The 14,952-nt window shown below is 37.3% G+C and overlaps 1 long non-coding RNA gene across 5 annotated transcripts in view; it reads right to left on the bottom strand.

Moving 5' to 3' along the window:
* Positions 1-14,952, bottom strand: part of LOC141378436 (uncharacterized) — a 373,512-nt gene that overhangs the window by 76,489 nt on the left and 282,071 nt on the right. The window contains exon 1 of one of the 5 annotated variants that reach the window (XR_012393085.1): positions 3,398-4,418. The exons of the other annotated variants lie outside the window; for them this stretch is intronic. This is a non-coding gene — a long non-coding RNA (uncharacterized lncRNA). Of the gene's footprint in view, positions 1-3,397; positions 4,419-14,952 lie in introns of those variants that run through there. 5 annotated transcript variants of the gene reach the window in all.

Here is a 14,952-nt window from a genome sequence, read left to right as displayed (position 1 = left end):
TTTAACCCCTGACCCAAACCTGATAACCATATATCTTATCCATCCATACTTAACTGTTTCCACATGTGTTGCTTTATTCTCATCCATTTCCTGTGACACCTAAGTTGTTTACTCAGGCTTTCTCCCGCTCTCTTCTCATCCATTTCTTATGACCCTTAGTTGTTTACTCAGGCCATCTCCCCTTTCTCACTCTATATAGTACCTTAATTCTTCTAATGGTATGCAAGTCCACAAGCAGACCACACACACACACAACCCGAAAATACAGATCAACCTCACACCCCAAAGAGCACAAAATCCACCTCAACTTCTAGAATTAGTTTAATAAGACTGAAAGCAGGGTTCAGAGCTTTAACCAACATTACTTTATACAGGCAAAAGTTTTGAGTCACCGCTCCAAATGATAACCAATGATACCACTAAGACGTCTATTAGATGTTGGCTTTTGGTTGCCATATACTGAACCTGATAAATAAATGTCATTATTAGATTTCACTATGATGCTGGTTTAAGACATTATGGGCTCGACATTGGATTTGGGTCACTTTCCAACACAACCTGAAATCAACAAAATATTAACATCACTTCACCTCGCTATTGGGCATCAAAATAACATTGTTCTCAGATGCTGGTGACCTAAATCTAACCTAATATTAACGTCTTTTGAAGTTGTCTGTGTTTTTTTAGAACATGTTGAGGGAAAACATTACAATATTACAACTATTACAATAGTTTAAACTGCTGGTGAAGGTATACAACCAGAATACAGCTAGAAGATGCACAGAATGATTCACATTCACAAAACAACAACACGGACACTGAGAACTGTCTGATTAAAAAACTTTCAAAGACTCTTGACTTTGTAACTAATGCTAATTTTTTATATATTCTGAAAGTTAAAGTGTAATTGCTGTAATAAGCATGCATAAATACAACTTTTAAACTAAAACATGCAAGAAAGAAAGAAAAAATCATGCCAATTGTTCTTAAAGAAACAACTTTTAAAGATTATCCATCATTCAAATTTTTGTAATACATTTACGCAACCAAAAGAGGGCGATATGCACAACATATTAATATTATCAAGGTTTATTAGCACATCATAAGCTCCTCCCTTTTTATTTACTTTGTACAAATAACAGATATTGTATTTATGGATCTGCTTCTCAACCTCCTTTTATTGTCAATACAACAACAATAAACTTGACTCATTGATTTATCGATAGTAACAGTTGTGCTCTGTAAGCTCAATTAGTGATACTCTTCAAATATTTTGTTTTATTTATATATTATATTGCTGTATTTTTCCATCAACAGACAGCAGGAAGTTCCTGAGTGACAGAAACTCAGAGCATCACAAAGCGGAGAGACTCAACACAACTGATCTGACTTCATCAACATGAACACACACTTGCTTCTGCTTTTACTCATGACTTCAGGTAAACAAATCTCTAACATAATTAACAGCAGAAATGTTTCAAATGTAAGTATATTTTCATGTTCATGTTTGCAGGTGTGACGAATGCAGATCAGATTGGACCAAATAAGGGTGAAAATGCCATCAGTAAAGAGGGAGAGACTGCTACAATGAGCTGCTCGTATGATACAAGCAGCAGATATGTTAGGCTTTACTGGTACAGACAATATACTAACAAAGAACTTCAATATTTAATATGGAAAGATGCTCGATCATGGAGTGGTGTGGCGACTCCTGATGATCCTCGCATTCGGTCTACAACATCAGAAACCACCACTGAACTCATTATTACTGGTGTAACTCTGTCAGATTCAGCTCTCTATTATTGTGCTCTGAGAGTTGGAGCCCAGTGATACAAAGTATATGAGAAGCCGTACAAAAACTCTATTTAATAGTTCTCTTTGAAGTAGAACCACAACACAACCACAATCTGTCATACACAGAAACTTATAAATTAAGTAGAAGCACCTGTGTGACTGTGGTAAGAAATTTTATCTGCATATTTTAAAAAGTTCAACAGATGATGCATGTACAAGTGTATGAATTTTGACACTAAGTACATTTTGATACAAAATAGTTCCAGAATTACTTGCCCATTTTATATGTGAAAAAGATGCAAAGTGCCCAACACTTGATAATCACTGAAAATCTGTAAATTCTTAACAATTTACTCGTCAAGCCACACTGAATTATTTTTTTTTTTTTTTTTTAGAGATTAACCATATACAGTAGGGTTATGTAAATGCAAAAAGAAAAGTTTAAAGCCAAAATATAAAGAGATATTAAGATTTAAAGCTAAATAAATTAATAAGCAAAAGCTAATAATTTAGGTGAAAGCACCTGTGTGACTGTAGTAGGGCATTTTATTTAACAGATGTTGATTCACTTCCAGAGTACATTAAAATGAATGTCAGTTAATCATCATGGCTCTTAGGATATAAGGCAACACAATACATAGTTCCAGCAGACTGAATGTGTGAAAATTTATATGTGAAAAATTGTATGTGAACGTTTTATGTAAATATGCCAACATTGGTTGCTAGTCACTGAAAATCTGAACATTTTTAACATTGACTCCTGAATTTTTATTCATGTATTTCGCTTTAGAAATGAACCATAGGGCCATGAAAATACACGAAGAAAAGTTGAAAAGCTAAAGTATAAAAAGATATGAATGAAGATATATTTATAGTCACCTAACTAGCAACAGAAATATAATACATTTTAATTCAATTGAGTTCTCAAAAATAAAAATTGCAGACTTCATTTTAACCAAATGTTTCTTTAGATTTTTCCTGTTTATTAAAATTTATTTAATGTTTTTCCCAAAATTGGGTGTAAACATTTTTGGACTGTTATCTTTGATAGATTAGTCATTTTTTTTCTTTGATGCTGACTAATCTAATATTTATACACAATGATATTATTGTAAAGCATCATAAAATTTTAATAATTTACTAATATTAACATATTAATTTACATGAGAGATCAGTGAGGGGTGTACTTATTTATGCTAACAAACAGACAAATTTATGTGTAAAAACAAATTAAAACACCCACATGTAATGTGTCTCTCAGGTGGACGTTATCATTTTGACTTCTTGATGAATATACACACATGACAATTCACCACACAAAGAAAAAAAAGTTAAATCTGCATTTTTGGACAAAAAATAGGCTTGTGGTGTTTCACAGAATAAACTCTATGTGGAAAAAAGTTGCACTCAGCACGTAAGCTTGCGCTGTAGAATAGAATGAGTGCAGATGTGATACAGACTGTGTACAACAGTTCAGTGAAGAAGTTAATAATGTGACATAGAAGTAATAATTTCAGCTTTTGCTCAGTTTTGCTCGGTCTTAAAGCAATATAGGGCTGATTTACACATCTGCGTGCAGTGATTGTCGTATACTTCTACGTACTGTTTGTGTAGCTTTGCAGTAACACTTCTGACACGCTAGCTGGCATGTAGATTCTTATGTTCCTCTGTGTTGAGTTTCTTCGCAGGTGTTTTGTTTTTTCTAAATACTACAACTAGCTAGAACTCGCTCATTCAGAGATGGGACTCTAGTAAACACTTGCTCCATCGGGCTTGCAGCTCTCAGCACCACCCATGCCCATCACCGCTACCAAGCAGACCAATCACAGAGCTTGCACTACACATTGTTGTGATGTGTAGTAACATTTTTTTGAGAGGCTGTGCCATTTCATTGAGTTTTAATGAGCATTTTTTTCCCTTAAGTTGAAAAGTTTTTTATTATTATATTTTTGTACCTTTTCGGAAATTTTGACTCATAAAAAATAAATGAGAGAGAAATCAATAAATAGTCGAATGATTTAAAAATGTATTAAATGATTTTTTTTTAACAAAGGACAAAGGGTTAAGAAAAATCATATATTTCAGAATGTTTGAATGTTCACAACAGGTTTTTGTCTTCCCTTGTTCTGCATTAATGGTTATTGATCACCGCTGTGTTTTTGTCAATTAAGTAAAAAGATTTTGAAGGAGTGTTTGGAAACAGCATTGTTTCATTTACACCACTGCTATGAATGTAAGCATTTGCTGCTTCTCAGAGTCAAAGTCCCTTTTAAGGCAAGTCATTGCACTCTGTGGCCATCTTTGAAACACCTCTCGGACTGTGTGCTCAGGCATTCTGTTTGAATGGGGAAACATCAAATTCTCCAAAATTGCTTGCCAAGCTTAAGATTGTATTTCATATTAGGAATCAGCAATACAAGTAAACAACAGCAGCTGTGTCTTTAGTTTCATTTCTAAACATCCAAATCACGATCAAAATCTGCTGAAACTCACGTCTGGTCTGAACCCCTCCCCCAGAGTTTTGTCAGTTTGTAGCAATCGATAATTGGCTTTTGTACTAAAAGGCAGGGCTTTATGCACCATATTGACAGTTACACTTTTCCCCATTCAAAAAGATACAAGTGAAACGTCATGTGTACTCTGTAGTCAATTCAATTCAAAATAATATTGCTTCAATATGCTTTATCAGCATGACAAATGTTACAAATGCCAAAGCATTTATAAAGTTTACATAAAAAAGTAACATACATATATAATACAAAATTATATTATAATTATTATATATGATATATATATATAATAATCAAATAAAATATAAATAATATAACATATTACTCAATATATCATATTCTATAGTCATAGTTCAGAAGTGTCACTCAGAGGAGCTCAGCAGAATGTGTGATGTCATAAACAGAATTCTGTTCTGGAATACAGAAACTGCAGTTCACATTCTAAACTGTTGTTGGTGTTTGAGTGGTCGAGTGATTGAGAGCTACTTCTGTGACTTACTGACCAACTCATTTTCAGCCTTCAGTGTTCAGGATGGCTCTGTTCAGCAGTGCATTTAAAAAGCTGTTTGACTGTTTTATCCCTTTCTGGCATCGAAGGGAGACACAGCAATGTGCAGCTCAAGAACTGGCGGCAGTAAATAAATGTTCAGAGAGCGAGGCCTGCAACTTCACTGCTAATCCCAACAAGTGCAGGAAGAAACGCCGCAAGGGGGCTAAAAGAGAGGTCAAAGCCCTGCAGACTCCTGCCAGACCCTCTGTCTTAAAGCCCATAAAGAGAAAACCCCCAAAGCTTCCCAGTGACTCCGGAGACTTCATCCTTCCAGCCGCTCGATTCAAGCCCCTGCCGCCAGTGAAAAGACCACAGATGTGTGCTGTGGAAGGATCTGAGCAAGAGTTTGTCCTGCCTGGGTGTCCTTTTAATATGGACCCTCCCAAACTGCTGGCTGTTCCTCCACGTCCTGTTCCTGCACCAGATGAGCTGTTCTCTCACCAATCCTCCTCAGTGAGTCCTCTGAGACCCATTCCTGTGGGAGGACCTGAGCATGAGTTTGTCTTTCCTGGGTGTCCTATTCAAGTGCATCCTCCTAAACAGCTGGCTGTTTATCCACGTCCTGTTCCTGCACCAGATAAGCTGTTCCTCACAGTGTGTCCTATTCCTCCTCCTCGTGCTCCTCTGAGATCAGTGTGTTCTCTCAGCTCACTGCAGTCTCAGTCTTCAGGTTCTGCCTGGTCTGTATCTGCTTCAGAGCTCATGTTTTCAGATACTGAGGATGAGGAAAGCGAGTTTGGGGAGACCATCCAGACCTTCCTGGAGCCTGAAAGATCCCAAAGACAGATGATTGCCTGGAAAGAGGAGGAGGAGGAGGAGGAGGTGCTGGATGATGAATCATGGACGAGTGAAGTGTTTGAGTTTGAGGACCTCAGTGAAGCTGGACACTCTGAGGCTGAACATGATATGACCTCTCTGTTCTGCGTGTCTCCTGCTGATGGGGCTGAGAGCAAGCTCAGTGAAAACGTCCCGGAGCAGCCAAAGACCAAAAGAAAAGTGCAGATGAATCTGTTCACCTGGGCAGAGAGGAAGGTGAAGGGAATGTGGAGAGGAATCTCCAGAAGGAGAGGGAGAGGAGAGAAAGAGAGCTGCTGCACCAGCATAACAGAAATGATCCTAAACTGAAGCACCTGTGGATCAACAAACACAACCACAACAACAGATGGTGCTGATGCTGATCATCGTCCCTCCCCATAATATCCCACTCATCCTTTACCCACTGCACAATCCTGCCTGTAAATAAACATGTGCAATGGCTGAAAGATCTGTGTCTCTTCTTGTGTTTTATATAATATAAGATTAAAACATGATATAAAGAACATGTTCAGCATACACAGAATTATTTTAATCCTTTCCTAAATCTTTGTATTTACTCTGTGAAAGACACTAAAACCATGTAAATGCTAATGTTAACTTACAAACAGCAGTGTGTGTAATGAAACATGGTTTAAAAACAAACAGCGGCTAGTACGATAATGCAAGTCAGCGTTTGCGAGGGTGACGTCTCTTGTCAAAGGCAGATAGAATGACGATGGTAAAGAGAAACAAATATTTCACCTGAGTGGACACGATAATACTCATTGCAACAAATGCGACAAGTTGTTTTTTTTTGTAAAAGCAGAAAACAGAAGCAATCTGGCTACACATCTTTCAAAAGTGCATTAACTGAAGACAGACAAATGCAGAGTTTTCAACTCCCTACAGTAGCTACTAATGTTACATCCTCCACATCCTCAGTTATGTATGCTATCAGTCATGAAGAAATTAGTTTGATATTAATAGTTTAATAAACACACACTTTCTTTACGTTACATTGAAAATAGTATTTTTTTTTTCAGCAGTAGCCTAAATAAATCTTAAATAGGGATGCTCTGATCAGGATTTGTGCAGACGATACAGAGTACCAATTCTTTGTCATGGTGATCAGTCGATACAGAGTACCGATTCTGATATCGCCATTTACCTCCTCACGTGTTGTTTCTGCTGTAGGCTATATACAGGAGCGCGAGTGAGTCGTCCCCTGCTTGTAATCTCAAAAACACCTGCGATCAGTTTATGAAATCCACCATATTGGTGAGTACCAATCGAGTTATTAATTGTGACTATCAGCTGATACTGATGTTTGGACGATCGAACGGAGCATCCCTAATCTTAAACATTAAAAATGCCATTATATTCCTGTATTTACAAAGAAATTTTTAATAACAAACTGCTTATTTAGAATTATAAATTTAATTATTACATTGCAAGAGGTTCCAAAACTGCATTACTTTCAATCCCAAACAGTTAACTTATTTATGTAAATATGTTAATGATAAATCATAAACTCTCCCAGAGATGGGTTGCAGCTGGAAGGGCATCCGCTGTGTAAAATGCAATGCTGGATAAGTTGGCGTTTCATTCCGCTGTGGTGACCCCAGATTAATAAGGGGACTAAGCCTAAAAGAAAATTAACAAATGAATGAATGAATGAATCATTACACATTCACATTAGCCACAGCTGATCATTTAACTGCATTTGCAACTCAAAGAGGGCATTTTCAACTGTAGGGAGCACAATAAGCCAAGAAAGGTCCGACTTCTGCCAGGAAAGGCAAACATGTTGATTTTTCTCCAGAACAATGGTCATTTGCAGCCTAACATGCTCCAACTATGTTCCTTTAAACCATTGTACATTCTTTTACAAAAAATAAAGATTTATTTGTTTTACAATTATTGCTTTTATGTCATTTTGCATTACAATAGTAATAATACAATTAATAATAATAAAATAAAAAGTTTTGTTAATTCTGTTTAATTTGTTTTGTTATGTTTTATTTTTTAAAAAGTACAAAAATTACTGTGAAGTACTGTTAAAGTACTAAACTGATAAGTAGTATTGATTAAAGTAGTAATAACATTCAAAGCTTAACAATACCCATACCTGTTGCTAATATTTAAACAAATTTAAAAATTTTGAAATCTCATCACCATTTCAACTGAACAATACTTAACTGAGCTCCCTCTACCAACCTTTATTATTTTTGTATGATGAAAAGCAACTATGTTAGGTGCTGTAATATTAAACTGAAAAAACTGTGGAAACCAAACATGTAAAATACCTTAAAGTTACTATCGTTACAGCTGATTCAATCATCCAGTTTCAGCAACAAACCATGTTCTATTACACACACTGAACAATAATAATGATAATTTCCTTTATTTTATGTGGTTGAAGTTTCTGAAACGTACCGTGTGTGTGTGTGTGTGTGTGTGTGTGTGTGTGTGTGTGTGTGTGTGTGTGTACACATACAGAATGATTTTTAATGTTAATTGGTTTCAAATGAATGACTGAACTATAGAAATGTACCACAGGAGGGCAGCATCTCTCAAAAGAGCAATAAACAGTCTGAAGCAGAGACCAACATGAAGACTTGATATATCAAGAAAACAGCAGCGGAGATGAAACTGAGCTACAGTAAATACCGACACATTTACTACAACAATTTCTACATCTCAGCAATGACAACACTGCTGATTATTATTCTTTTCTTCAAAGTACAGGACTTTGGTAAGAAAGGCATGGTTTCCGCTACATTCATTATTCCATGGTGGGGCGCCACATCAAAATTGATATTGATCCAGGATGATGTGTATACAGTTATAAAGTACACTGTTCCCTTTGAAGATTTACCTGACATATCCTCGGGAGTCTGTTTTCCATATCAAACTTGCGAAGTCTGAACTTACAAGGAGAGGATGCAGGACTGAACTGTGTGTGTTAGGCTACTAAATATTGAGGAAAAGCCACAATCAGAGAAGCGAATGTCTGCAGCCCCGCCTCCGTTTTCAGATGTCTTTGTTTTCCCCCATCCACAATGAGACGGAGCAGCAGCGTTTTAGAATGAAATGGCCTCTCAAGTGTTTCACCGTTTTCGGCGCTCAAAAACTTAGACGTAGTGTGGACGGATGGCGTAACGTAGCAAAACTTAAGCACTTTCAAACTATAACGCATTAGTGTCAACGGGAACTAAAAGAGACACAGAATGTGCTTAAATATCATATTCTCTTTGGTGATCCCCCCTTCCTCTTTTTTGTTTTTGTTTTACACAACCCGTTCTTCATATGTTTTAATTGATTTTCATCATACAATAAATATTAAAGGTCAGTAGAAGGAGATCTATAGCTTATGATCTATACAAAACAACTCAACAGTAGAATAAGTACAACTGTAAGTAAATGAAGTAAACGTCTTTAACTTAAACATTGACTTAATTGGACATCTTTAAATCATCATATATGAGCTATAATCATCAATAAAAAAATGAAACAATGGATTCTGCTGTATATGCTCACTTTACTGACAATAGTTCAAAAATAGGCAAGACATTAAATAGACAGAATTCACACAGGTAGTCATTCATTCCTTTCTGTTTGAAAAGAAGTCTAGTTTTTGTCTATTGTTTGATGTGACGTCTTTTAGATTTTCATTGATTTCCATACATGAACAATGTTGATCTGGATCAGAAATGCTCTTTTAATGCATTCTCAGTAAAATAAGTTAAACGGTTAAATGTAACTAATTAATACTGTATCTATAACAATATCTCCTGACATACTAAAGTACTCAAGATTCAGTTAATGAGCTGCACTGCACTTACAGCACCAGTGATCAATACACATCAATACACAAGTTTTTTCTCCCTGTTGTTATAAATTGAAATGAGTGGAGCAGTGGGTGGAGTTTATTCACACTGCTGAGAGAGAAAGAGTTCAGTCAAACACTGTTTCTGCATCACTGACTCTATGAAGACAACATGTTTCTCTTCACCTGCATAATAATACAGCTTTACATGGGTAAGAGATATTCAGTCAATCCATGTTTTTTATTAGAAAAAAGAACAACTAAAAAAACTGCAAAAATATTTGAGGCTTTGCATATCTATTTCTAATTAATTGAGACCTTTTTTCCTCACAGGAACTGCAATTGCAGATGAAATACAGCCCCTGTCTTCAGACAAACGTGTAGCTAAAGGCGAAAATGTGACTCTGTCCTGTAATTACAGCACCACTGTCACTGTTGACTCTCTCCAGTGGTATCGTCAGTATTCCGGAGCCAAACCTGAGTTTTTACTTTCTCTAAATGAATATTCAAACAGCTCTAAGCTTGATCTTCGTCTGGTTTCAAACGCTGTAAAAGCACTGAAGCGTGTGGATCTGCTGCTCTCCTCTGCTGCAGTATCAGACTCTGCTGTGTATTACTGTGCTCTGCAGCCCACAGTCACGGGAAACACACAAATACTGAACAAAAACCTAAACACAGAATTAAGTCTGTAATAAACAACGTGATCACATACTGTAGTAAACTGCTCTCAACATATGTTCAGGAGAAAACACGCAAAATGTTTGCTGGTACTTTTGTATTTAAGAGCACTTCATAATAATTGTATGAAAACATGATCCATTCATTTTCAGAAGCAGACCACTGGACAGCCCAATTTATGATGATGGTTTATAATGTTCCATCTGAATATGTGTTATGATCACCAGTAGGGCGGTAACGATACACGATATGAAATCGAAATTGCGACACTCAGATCTACGATCCTGTGTCGCGGTGTGATAAGGGAGAATCGCGACACACCCCATGACTTTCCGATAACGTCACGCGTGCCTGCAAAAGTTGAGCTAGTTGAAGAAGAACGTGAGGAAAACTTTTTTTTCCCGCTCGACATTACGAGCACTGCTCCGTTTAAGCCAGGGGTCTCAAACTCAATTTAACTGGGGGCCGCGGGAGGCAAAGTCTGGGTGAGGCTGGGCCACATAAGGGATTTCACAAAAAAAAGTCCTCAAATGTCATTATTAACAGTTTTAATTATTTCTTCTGAACATGAAGTGTCCTGAACATTAATAGAACATTGAGTGAAGATTATGAACAGTTCTTCTGAACATGGCATCTTTTGCCTACTCCTTACTGCCAGAGACTTGACAGCGCTTCTTCTCACAAATGTGAACCACATTTGCCTTTAGAGCGGAAGCAGTTGAGACCCTCAGTATGGCTTGAAGATGATCATCATTAAGTCTAGACCTGTACTTTGACTTATTGAAGTCCTAGGGAAAAAAGTGGGGGAACTTACTCAAAACTTCCATTCCCTCACCTAAAAAAAAGGCGTATATATGTATAAATAAAACACCCCCACCCCACTCCAGTCACATCAGTCTGTACCAGTCTGTATCTACCTATAATATATATAAGACAGGGCTCGAAATTAACTTTTTTACTTGGTAGCACCGGTGCTCCCAACTTCAAATATTTTGGAGCACCAAAATAAATTTAGGAGCACCAGAAAAAATTTAGGAGCACCCACCAAAAATGATTGAGCACCGCTGCAAATTGCTTTTTAAGGAATTTATTGTATTTTAAAACAACATCAATAGGACTGACAAAAACCAGAAACAACTATCTAACTAATGCTGCGAAGACATTGATATTTGTGTGCAATAATTCCAAAATGAATGTCTAATAATTAGGCTATAGAATATTAGTGATGATAAAAATGACAATAATAGTAACAATGAATTACATTTCTCATTATGATACTGCCTTGAATGTGCATGAATGTAGGTTATCTGCTATAAAAAGTCTGTTACTTTATGAAAAATAATTGTATAGTTTGCATCAAACAAAAATTAAGCATTGCAGTAAGAAATATTTATTTTGTACAGCTGTTTTATATGCATGTCAATTTAATAAATAATGTTTCTGCTACAAAACAAACAAAAGATTATAATAAATCATTCAATTCAATGATGAAAGCTGCAAAGCAGTCATCAGTAAATAAATAAAAAATAAAAATAATATACACCTCAAAAAAGAATAGACGAAAGAAAGTAAAGTCTCACTTCTATCACTCTTTAAAAGTTTTGGTTTCAGTTTGTGTCAATTTAAAGGTTCAGTCTGAGATGATCTTCATTTTTCTGTGTTAGTGGAAAGCAGGCGAGTCAGCCGACCCAATTTATGAGCAGGCAGCGCAAGATTCTTGCGATGACCACCGGCGCAATACCGCTGTTTGTTATGAGACGCAGTTTCAGTGTAAACTTAGTAAAGGCGAGCTTCTTTGGCGATGATATGTACAGTATTAGATTTGACTTTTAGCGGACATTTGCGCTGAACACGCAGTGAATGCAAGGCATGGAGATTCGGGCGCCTTCTCCAAGAAGCGCGTACTTGATTGATCTCAGCTGGTGGATCATTATTCACCACGTGACGTGTCATGATCGCTCTCATCTGCGCCTCAACTTTAGGTGGGATTTGCAAACCTGTGTGCTTTAAGTCTTTACTCTTTAGCCGTTTGCATTTCCCGTGGTCATAAAAGCTCCTTCCCTGTCATCTGACAGCGGAATACCTTGAGTGATTGACAGCTAATATGAACCAATATAGAGGCAGGGAAGAGCGATTCAGCACGTTTTTACAAAAGAGGTCGCACTACAACCATTATCAGCAGTTGCACTAATGCGCCCAAATATATTATGAGGTCACATAGATTAATTTTCGGGCGCATATGCGACCAAAATGGTCGCAATTTCGAGCCCTGTAAGATGCAGGCTGTAGCTAAGTGGCAGGCAGGGGCGGGAACAGCTTACCTTGGTTCTGGCCGGCGCGAGTTAACATTTCCCGCCCGTCACAGCGTCTAACAAAGGGGCGGGGTGCGTGGTGACGTCACCGGCATCCCCGCCCCTTTGTTTACACGGCGGGCGGGGAATGCCAGTGACCGCTGTGTACGGATAGAATCAGCGGAGCGGGGAGCGCTCTCTCTCCCCGCTCCGCTGATTCTGTCAGTGTACAGCGGTCGGCGCGGGCCACAAAATATTGCACTGAGGGCCGCAAATGGCCCGCGGGCCGCGAGTTTGAGACCCCTGGTTTAAGCCCTTGCAATAAGCGTTTAGCCAGGAGAGCTCGCACGGAGCTCTTAGTAAGGGACCGTCTGAATGTGTCAAAAATACCAAAAACAAAACCAACGTAACCCCACTTGACAACAGACAATGGCAGAAATATTGCCAATGCTGTCAAAGCATTGATGTTAATATGGCTGCGCAGAGAGGGATGGGCGTTCACCAGATGCCCTGACTTCTCTGCAGAGGAAACTTTTCTGTAACCTTGCTGTGCGCTTTCTGTTTAACCCTTTGGGAGTTAACGTTACGTGCTGACTGACAGGTGCGCGATGCGTGAGGCCAGGAAACAGGACGAAGCTTTTAGTTAAGATGAACACAGTTTCTATAGTTATACTTTATTTATAGATGAAGGTATATGGCTCTGTATATAATCACTCTATCTTGCTGGAGTTTATAGCCGTTTCGCTTTACTTCAGGACGCATTAATGCCGCTCTGAAGGTCTAATCGCTGTTTTAAGTTATCCAGAGCTGGATGAATGTACAAATCTTGAATATCACAATGGTATTAAATATTAGAATTGTAACAACACAGACAGCAACACTTATGCACAATCGATACCCAGCTGATTCAGCCGTTTCATAAGAGGAGCGCGCTTCTTCTCTTCTTTTTTCCTTGTCAACATAAAGGCAGTGAGATGCGCCTTGTTTTCGGCTTATAAAGCATGTAAAGCATGAATGCACATTAATGCAATATCATATTTAAACAACAAAACTGTTTACAAAACGTCTACATATGCGCGCGTTGTTCTTGTCTTTTCATCACTCAGCACGCGCACTTGAACCGCGAGGGAGAGAGAGGAAACCATCAGGACATAAATAAAATAATGATTTCTATTAAAAATGAAAAAGGTTTTGTGATTATAATAATAACAGCGGTGCATTAAATAAATGCATATTTTCCGTGGAGCGGGCAATTTGAGGAAGTCTGCGATATTTATTTGACGGAAGAAAAAACATGATTGGAAAAAACAGCCTATGCCGGTTGTTAAAAAGAATCAGTATTTTCGTTTTGTAAAATAAATTGATTATTTAAGTGAAAATGATTTAGGGCAGTCCTATTTATTTTATTCATTTTATTTAGATTATTCTGCTCTTCTGTGCTACACTGCAGGTGCGTGAAGATGCTCTGTTGTTCTGTTATTAATATGCTAGCATTTAAAAATAAATCAGTAGCCTATTTTAAAATGCAATATTTAATGTGTCAGACACAAAATAGACATGTCAATTTGTTTAATATAAAATTAATAGTAATCTGACCAGTTAACCGTTAATAACCGATTAATGAGCGGCGGTTGTCGGTTAGCAAAATTAACCGAAATGAGCATCCCTAGTAGCCATTTAATTTACTTTTTCTATGTAAGAGAACTTGATTAAAAAAGAATTTTCAACATGCTTGAACCATCTACACAATGGAGTTTAGTTCTGTTTGGTTTTTCAACAGTATTTTGTTACAAAGAAAACAGAAGTGATATAGCTTTGGCTATTTATTTATTTTATATATGCTATTTATATTGTCTGATTCCAGCGACGCTCCAGGGACAGACGAGTCTTCATTGAGGCCATCTTCCAGCATAAACCACGGCGAATGAAGTTCTGCACAAGACTTTTGGCCAGCGGAGAAATTAAAATGGTCGTGCCCAACTGAGTCTGGTTCTCTCAAGGTTTTTTTTCTTCACTCCCATCAGGTGAAGTTTTTTTTCCCTCTCCGCTGTCGCCACTGCCTCGCATGGTTCAGGATTGGTAGAGCTACGCATCGATGAATTTGCTCTTCAGTGTTTGAACTTTCAGTAATGATTAAATCACACTGAACAGAGCTAAACTGAACTGAACTGAACTTAAACACTAAAACCTGAACCACACTGTTCCAGTTACTATGACCATTTATGTGAAGCTGCTTTGACACAATCTACATTGTAAAAGCGCTATACAAATAAAGCTGAATTGAATTGAATATTGTTAATAATTTGCATAGTTAATATTGTTCTTTGATGTTTAGTTTATAAAGATTTTTCAAATGTTATTTAATAAAATATAGTTTTAAAAATCTTTTTTTTTTCCACCCCACATGAAAAAAAAATCGTGATACGAACCGAATCGTGGGTCAAAAATCGTGATACGAACCGAATCGTGGGTTTGGTGTATCGTTATAGCCCTAATCACCAGCAG

This window comes from Danio rerio, chromosome 2, assembly GCF_049306965.1.
Source record: "Danio rerio strain Tuebingen ecotype United States chromosome 2, GRCz12tu, whole genome shotgun sequence".
Taxonomy (NCBI): domain Eukaryota; kingdom Metazoa; phylum Chordata; class Actinopteri; order Cypriniformes; family Danionidae; genus Danio; species Danio rerio.
This window is presented reverse-complemented; position numbering and strand designations above follow the sequence as displayed.